This window comes from Pseudonaja textilis, chromosome 10, assembly GCF_049901715.1.
Source record: "Pseudonaja textilis isolate UNSWEBS1 chromosome 10, rPseTex1.2, whole genome shotgun sequence".
Taxonomy (NCBI): domain Eukaryota; kingdom Metazoa; phylum Chordata; class Lepidosauria; order Squamata; family Elapidae; genus Pseudonaja; species Pseudonaja textilis.
In genome coordinates this window covers 15,622,054-15,631,279 of record NC_141999.1, presented here as the reverse complement: position 1 = coordinate 15,631,279, position 9,226 = coordinate 15,622,054, and positions in this window count along the sequence as shown.

The window sequence follows — 9,226 nt, the reverse complement described above, 5'->3', positions numbered from 1 at the left end:
TCCTCGACTTACAACGTTAATTTAGTGACTGTTGGAAGTTACAACAGCACACACACAAAAAACCCCTGACTTATTGTTTTTCACACCTACAATCACTGCAGCATCCCCATGGTAATATCAACATCCAGGCGCTAGGCAACTGACTCGTATTTATGATGTTTACAATGTCACGGGATCCCCTTTTGTGACCTTCTGACTAGCAACGGGGAAGCCAAGTTCACTTAGCAATCCTGTTACTAACTTGACGCTGCACAGATTCATTTAACAAATGTGGCAAGAAAGATTGTAAAATGGGGCGAAACTCGCTTAACAAATGTCTCTTTAGCAACATCAATTTTGGGCTCAACTTTGGTTAACTACCTGTATACAGAACCCACCGGAAAACCAGTGGCTGCCTTCCCTTCAAATCAAGTATATGTGAGACCTCTGTGCTCCAGCAAAATCTACCTGGGGCCTTATTTAGCTAAGTTTGCATCAGGTGAGCCATGCTTTGGGACACATGTTGAGGCCCGAGTACCGTGTCCTGATCTTTAACCCAGCAGTGGGATCTAAACCTACCTGAATCTCTCTCTCTCTCTCTCTCTCTCTCTCTCTCTCTCCCTACCTACCTACCATCTACCTACCTACCTACCTTCTATCTATCTGTCTGTCTATCTATCTGTCTGTCTATCTACTATCTATCTATCTATCTATCTATCTATCTATCTATCTATCTATCTATCTATCTATCTATCATCTATCTATGCATCATCACAAAATCTCCAGAACTGTAAAGCCTACAAACTTGAAATTTGGCACGTATGTTCCTCTTGGCTTCTAGGTGCTCACTAAGAAAGGATTTTTCGAAATAACCATCAGAACATTAGTATTTCATATATTATTATTATTATTAACATGCTCTGGTGCTAAGGAGTTCTTTTCCCCCTCCCCACCTGAAAAGAAATCTGTTCCAAATGCAAAAGCAAAGGAGATGAATTTCAGTTTCAGTTGTACTTCCATAGCACCAAGCAGCTTTAGTATAGAACAGTTGAGCTAAGCCACGGCCAGGCTCCTTGCTGTCTCCTTCTTGCTCATGCAGCAAATCCTGTTTCAGTTTCCAAACAGACGTCAACTCTCTCACACACTGACAGGACGCTAGCCAGATGAATACCAATGGATGCTGGTAGGCAGAGGCAGAACCCGCCCCCTTTTTCTTCCTCTCCCCAAACTAAGCCAGACCACATAGTTTCACAGCGAAGCATGGGGATTGAGCTAGTTAATTATATTTTGAAGCTCTGTGAGATATGTACGATGGCAGCCTCAAGTTAGCTTGAAACAAGGAAACTAAATGTTAAACTGAGTAGAAACAAATGCTTAACCAAATGAATGCCTCCCTCTCACAAAGCCTTTTTTTTTAAGGTAGAAAACTCATTTCCTGCCCCCAGCTGCTGAAAAGTGGGATCTCCCACCTACGCTTTCAGATCTTACAGGAAACATTGCCCTGGTGACCCACATGGGGACTCTTGAATTGGAAGAAACAGGTGTCACAAAGGTGTAATTTGTGTGTAAAGCAGGGTCCTTCCACTGTCAACCTTTGCCTGGAAGTTTTGGTTAGAAATTCCAGCAGCTTCCAACGCTGTGACTTACAGTCAGGGATGAGCAGTTCCTTCTTGTGGTTACCTGAGCCATGGCAGAGGATCTCTTGCAAAAAGATTGTTGTAGGAAGTAGGGGCCTTGACCCACTGCAAGTGTGGCTGAAATTCTCCTTTATTAGAGCAACAGAACGGATATCGCCACGGTACTTCCAAACAAGCTTCCCTGACCTGGTTCTCTCCTGACGTGTTACAAATACAGAAGTCTGAGCCAGCCTGGCTTAAGAAAATCTACAGGATTTAGGTTTTGGTCACATGACATCACTTTAGAGGAGATGGGGGGGTTAACAATATGCAATCCAAACTCTCTGACCAGCCAAAAGAGAACTTCCTTTTAGCACCAACAAGGCTAATAAAGGTAAAGGTTCCCCTCGCACACTAGTTGTTAGTTGTTTCCGGCTCTAGGGGGAGGTGCTCATCTCCGTTGCAAAGCCGAAGAGCCAGTGCCGTCCAAAGACGTCTCCGTGGTCATGTGGCCCACATGGCTGAACGCCAAAGGCGCACGGAACGCTGTTACCTTCCCACCAAAGGGGTCCCTATTTTTCTACTTGCATTTTTACATGCTTTCGAACTGCTAGGTTGGCAGAAGCTGGGACGAGGAGCAGGAGTTCACTCCATTACGTGGTGCTAGGGATTCTAACTGCCGACCTTTCTGATTGACAAGCTCAGCATCTTAGCCACTGAGCCACCACACCCCTTACAACAAGTCTAACGATGCTTAAATAATAGGCATGTGGAAGCTTAGACGACCGAGATGGTCTCTCCCCAACCGATTAGATCGCCAGAGATTATACATGGAGGAGCTTAAATGAGTTGACTAGGGGAACAGTGACCTAGATCAGTTGTATTGTGTTGATACAGCCTGTGATTCCGTGTGTCCAATCATATGGAATAGAATTCCTATTCTATTCTATTCTATTCTATTCTATTCTATTCTATTCTATTCTATTCTATGCTATGCTATGCTATGCTATGCTATGCTATGCTATGCTATGCCAAGCTATTCTCATTCCATTCCATTCCATTCCATTCTATTTCTATTCTACTCTATTCTATCTACTCTACTCTATTCTGTGAAAATCAGTCACAAGTCACTTTTGTCATTATTGTTGTAACTTCGAGCAGTCACTAATGGATAGTTGTAAGTCAAGGACTACCTGTATAGGAGCAGAGACGTTCATGTCTGGAGGGAGGAAAGAGGCATTTGATAACAAGGAAGCTTATTGCTAGCACAGAATGAGTGAACGATGCTTGACTCTCTGCCTCCTCTCTGTATTAAGTAGGTGGATAGATGAAAGTCCCGAACAAGGTTTAGAGGCTTGCATAATGAATTTTATCTTCAAAGGCTTCTTCCTTATAATTTGGTGCTTCCAACATTCTGCCTGGTATAATGCATGCTCTCATGCTTTCACTGTATAGCAAGAGTACTAGGCTGCCTATCATCGCGAGACGACAGGAAACCGGGGTGGGGTGAGGGACAGAAGGAGCAATGTTTGCTAACGAAGAAGGAGATGTGCCATATTGGGAGCATCTTGGCAAGTTAATGCGCACTGAGGGGTGCTTACAACCTGTCAGAAGCTGGCATCCCATCATTTTTGCGCGTCTTCCATTGCTCAACCTTGTCACATTGAATCTGTCATTTGGGCGTCTATAACTGTCTGGTTTGGTACAGCAACTAAGCAGGACAGGTACAGACTCCAATGGGTAGTTAGGACTGCGGTGGGGGGGCAGACACGGTTGCAAACAGCTTGCCCTTCGATAGAAGATCTGTATATCGTGTGGGTCAGAAAGAGGCCGAGTAGATATCTGCAGATCCCTCGCTTCCTGGACATAAATGGTTTCAACTCCTCCCTTTGAGACTCCGATGCAGGGCAGTGCATGCCCAAACAACTAGACACAGGACAGTTTTTTCCCTCGTGCCATCACTCTGCTGAACACATAACTCTCACAGTACTATCTCACGTCTAATTATATTTATCTATGTTGTATGGCTAATAATAATAATAATTGTCCTTCTCATCTTCTCCACCACCCGCTACCTTCTCGGTATCATTATTATGACTATGGCGATTCCCGCTCATCCAGGTCTCAAAGGTGCTTTTTCAAAAGGCAACTGGGTTTTTTCTTTGTCCCCCTGTCCACCCAAAGATGTTTTATTTCTTATTCAAGAAGCTTCATCAGATGAGGAACTGATGAAGCTTCTTGGACGAGAAGTGAAGGATCTTCAAGGGGAAAAACGAAGTCCAGTTGCCTTTTGAAAAAACATATTTGAGGCTGCCATTATGATGGTGATTATTCTGTTGCTTTGCATTTGCACTGAGAGCTTCTGCACCAGAGACAAATTCCTTGTGTGTCTAATCATAGTTGTCCAATAAAGAATGTTCTCCTCTCCTCTCCTCTCCCCTTTCCTCTCCTCTCCTCTTCTATTCTCTCTCCTCTCTACAAGGGCTGGGCTGCTGGGGGTTCGCAAGGTTTTGGGAGATCCCCTAGCTAAGATTCTGTGCAGTTTGGAGAACCCCCAAATCCCACTCCTGGCTGGCCCCGCCCACCCTGCCCCTCCCCTCCCCTCCTAGGAATCTCCATGCTACCTGTTTTGGATGCAGGTAAGTACAGGGCACATACAAAGATTCGGGGAAGGCAAAAAAATGGGCCTCCTGGAAGTTTGGGAAGGCCAGAAATGGGCCTGTTTCTGGCTTCCAGGGAGCCTCCGAAGGCCAGGGAGGCCATTTTTCACCCTCCTGTAGGCTCAAGAAAAGCCTCCGGAGCCCGGGGTGGGCAAAAATGCCTCCCCCACCGTGGTGCAGGAGGCCGACTAGGCCACGCCCACCATGGCCACGCCCACCCAGCAACCAGGCAGAGAACTCTTTGCTAAAATTTTTGAAGCCCACTCTGGCTCTCTACCCTCTATTCTCCATCCTCCTCTACTCTTTTCAGAAAGCTTCCGATGAAAATGAGAGGAAGAGAGAAAAGGCAGTGCGCTATACCTGGCCAAGGAATTCATTCTCAGCCTTTAGCAGAAAGGACAGCCTATGCACGCTAGAAGCAGAACTGCCAGGTCCTTAAGCAATTTGGTGGGACTTCAAGGTACACAGAGGAGGGGAGAATTTAGTTTCCTGAGTCGGATCGAAGTAGTGTGACATTGTCCAAATCCATCCTTGTCCATGCTGAGGGACATATTTTATCCCACTGCCTATGGTGACAAGCAATTGGGCATGAATTTGTATGAGCTCTACAGCATGTCATGCATATGTCATGCACATCCAGATTTCTATGGCACAGCAAATCCCAAGGAGTTGCATTGGGATTTCCTCTGACCATTTATTTGTGTGTTGGAGGGAAATGTATTTCCTGTTGCGGTTCCTCTCTGGGATTTTGTATACCTGTTTCAGGAACCGACTTTTCCAACCAGCTAAATAAATGCTGGTAAATAGATATTCCATGTCAAAGTTTTAGATGCTGAAAATGACAGGAAGAAGACCCCTCTTATTTAACTTTTCCAAATCTGCACACCCTCCGGGATGCATGGATTAATTCACTGAAGTCCCAGCCATGATACCGGTGGAGGATATTTCAGCACGAGAAAGTCTGGTCCAGTTATTGTATTAAGCCGTAAACTTGAGGGATCTAGCCTCTAGTAATCTAATTCCTGACGATGTGAAATTAATGAATATAACAGTGCTTATTAAAGTGCAAAGTAAGTTGCTTAGTGCGTAGGGAAACAAAAAGGGGATATGGAAAAGCAAATAATAGTGAAGCTATGTATATGAGCCATGGTAGTGCAGTGGTGAGAGTCCAGTACTGCAGGCTACTTCTGCTGCCTGCCAGCTGCCTGCAATTTGGCAGTTCAAACCTCACTAGGCTCAAGGTTGTTTCAGCCTTCCATCCTTCCAAGGTAGGTAAAATGACGACCCAGATTGTTGGGGGGGCAATAGGCTGACTCTGTAAATTGCTTAGAGAGGGCTGTAAAGCATTATAATGCAGTATTATAAGTCTAAGTGCCATTGTTATTTATATATAGTTTAAATATATAAATATATGGGGGCAACATGATAACAGTGTTCCAATATCTAAGAGGCTGCCACAAAGAAGAGGGGGACAACCTATCTCAAAAGCATCTGAAGGCAGAAAAAGAAGCAATGGATGGAAAATAATCAATAGGAGAAGCAACCTCAAACTAAGAAGAAATTTCCTGGCAGTTAGAACAATTAATCAGTGGAACAACAGAGTTGTGAACGCTCCAGCACTGGGAGTTTTAAAGAAGAGGCAGGACAACCATCCCTTCCAATTGTTCTTTAGGCTAAAATGCAATTTCTATAACTTAACCTTGAAAGGATGAAAGTAGTTTAAAATGCTGTTCTTTGATCCCAAGGAATACCCATAACCTCCGAATCACACAAACTAACTGCTGAGTCTGGCACGAGGCACCTGAATTCCACATCTGCCACCTTTTGAGAAGTGGCACGGTGATTGAATGAGCTTTCCTTCTTGCTTCTCCTGGTCTATTTCCTGAAGCAATTGTTTCATTGGAGCTAAGAAGTAGGGAACTCCAGAGCGGTCACAGCTCTGCTGACCACTTTGGAGGAAGTGGGCAAAGTGGTATCGATAGAGTACACAAACAAATGGAAGTCAAAAGTGGAGAGACAACAGTGTGGCAAGCAGGGAACAAAAATATGAGGTTAGAGCAAGGCTCTCCAAACTTGATAACTCTAAGACTGGTGGACTTCAACTCCCAGAATTCCTTGGGACTGCAGAATTCTGGGAGTTGAAGTCCACCAGTCTTAAAGTTGCCAAGTTTGGAGACCCCTGGGTTAGAGGAAACAGTGTGGATTGGGAAACTGGGGGGGAAAGGCAGATCTCTCATGGCCCATGAATGTCCATCGTTCATCCCTTAGACCAAGGGTTTTAAACAGGCGGACTGCAGGCCAGATGTGTCACACACCCATCAGTGGTGGGATTCAATTTTTTTTTACTATCGGCTTGGTGGGCATGGCAGGAGAAGGAGTCTGTAAAATCTCCATTCCCTCCCCAGTCCAGGGGAAGGTTACTGCAAAATCCCCATTCCTTCCCCACCCTACTCTGCAGCTCCGTTCTCCTGTGCAGGGCAACCAAAGAAGACCCACCGATTAGCTGGGACTCGGGAGGCAGAGAAGAGGTGGGAGCGGGGTCAGTCAGAGGCGGTATTTGCAGGTTCTCTCAAAATTTCTGCTACCGGTTCTCTAGAACTGGTCAGAACCTGCTGAACACCAACTCTGATGCCCGTGCCAGCTCCACAAAGTGGAAAAAACATTGTGAAATGTCCCGTGATAGCAACATGACGCCGCAAGTTTGACCCGTGCCTCAGACAAACAAAGTTCCACGATTGCAAGCGTTAGTAAGGATGCAGGAACACAGTGACAATTCCTCTTTTTCTTCCTCTGCTAAAAACAGGGGATGTTGCATGGGAGTTAGGAGACGCCAAGAATGCTTTCACTTTTTTTTTTTTTTTACGAGCAAAAGGAAGATTGATTTGTCAGTTAGCCAGGCACGAGTCCAGGGAGCAGCAGGAACCAGAGAAAGGGCTATATCACGGGAGTCAGAAAAGCAAGTGTGCAGCTACCAATTCACACCTGTTAACTGCTGGGTGCCCCCACCAGGTGTGTCATTTAAAGCAACTTTCTCCCATGCAGGTGTGCCATTCACCCATTGTTCTGAGCCACCAAAACGTGGCCTTTGGAGCTCGCTGCTTAGCAAGCTGCTGAAAGGAGCACTTGTGTCGAGTTTCAGCAGCCACAGAAGTGAAAATTCTATCCCCTCCTGTCAAAAATCAGCCGTGGTTAGATGCACAAAGCAGGCAAGTTGGTGACACAACTGTAGTATTTATTGATTGGGATTTATACCCCATCCTTCTGCCAAAAATTGTGCTTTGGGTGTCTGCCAATAAGGATGAAAAACCAAGTTATGTAAAACTGTAATTTAAAAACAATTAAATCATAACCAAGGAAATGAAATCTCCTCAGTGAAGTGCTTCAGTCGAAGGATTAAGATAGTCTCCCAGAAGACTCTGTATTATATTACATTGTATTGTACATCGGGATATAGAAACTCAGAGTAGTGATTAATCCAGTTTGGTTGGACCTAGATCTGGTGTGAGGGACGGGGGGAAAGGATCTGTTTTCAGGCTGAGGGTTTTGCCTGATCCTGGAGTGAGGCCTGGGACCATCTTGAAGCAAGCTGGTGGCTTCAGGCTGATGAAGATAAGAGTCCAAATTTGGTTCGACGTAACTGCAATACAAATATAACTAAAATGTCTTAAATGTAACTGGTGGAAGATTTTCTTTCTGACACGTTAAAAATTTAATTCAATGCCTCCCAGGGTTATCCCCAATGCTTTGAGTTATTTTTTTTATTTATTTGATTTGTCAATCGCTTACAAGATAATAAATATAAGTATAAACATAGTTATGATCACATGAAATGGATACGAATAAGAAAAAAAGAAACAATAGGACAGGGATGGTTGGTGCGCTTATGCTCGCCCCCTACAGACCTCTTAGGAAAGGGGTGAGGTCAATAGTAGACAGTCTAAGGTTAAAGTTTTTAGGGTTTGGGGAGGAAACCCCAGAGTCAGGTAGAGTATTCCAGGCGTTGACCACTCTGTTGCTAAAGTCCTATTTCCTGCAATCAAGTTTGCTGTGGTTAACATTGGCGATAACGTTGGTTATCACCAACGGTCCATGGCTAGTAAGTGTGTGTGTGTGTGTAGCTGCTCGTCATTTAACGTGTAGAGAACCATCTTTTAGTTCAACCGTAGATTTTTTTTACAGAGTAATTGTGAACTTTCTAAGATTCATGAACTTTAATCAGGAAAGACAGATGAAATCCAAGGGGGAGACGTGGCTGATGATGTCTGCAACTTAGTCTGCAACTAAGGCCTCTGCCATTCTTAGATGGCTGGGTCAGATTTTTTGAGAAAAGCCATTCCTATCTTCTAATATTGGAAGCGCTGTCACAGAAAAGAAGGGGTCCCTTTATTCTCCAAAGCACCTGAAGGCAGAAGAAGAAGTAATGGACAGAAACTTAGAGTGATCCAACCTAGAACCAAGGAGAAACTTCTTAAAGGTGAGAATAATTAACCGGTGGAGTAGCTTGCCTCCAGAAATTGTAGGTGTACACCATCACTGGAGGTTTTTTTTTTTTTGAAAACAATTTTATTGGTTTTTAAAGACAAACAAAAACAAACAAAACATAAAAACATCCAGCTTTCTTTCATAAATAAACAAGCAGTGTGTCGGTTGGTTTACCAATTTTTTGTGCATCCATTTCGTAGACTCAATTACAGTTACGTTGCATGATAACTCATATTATCAATCAAAGATTAAATACCCTAGTATCACTATTAAACAATCATTTGACTATTATTTTATTCATTCATACTTTACGAGATAACTATAATTTACTTAATTTATTTTATAACAATTCATATAATCCTACCAAATCTATCCTAAAAACATTTTATAAATATGATATCAAAAAAAGAAATATATCTTTATATATTCATTATTTTCTAAAATTCTAGATATTCTATTATTGCATTTTATTATCTAACCATTGATAGA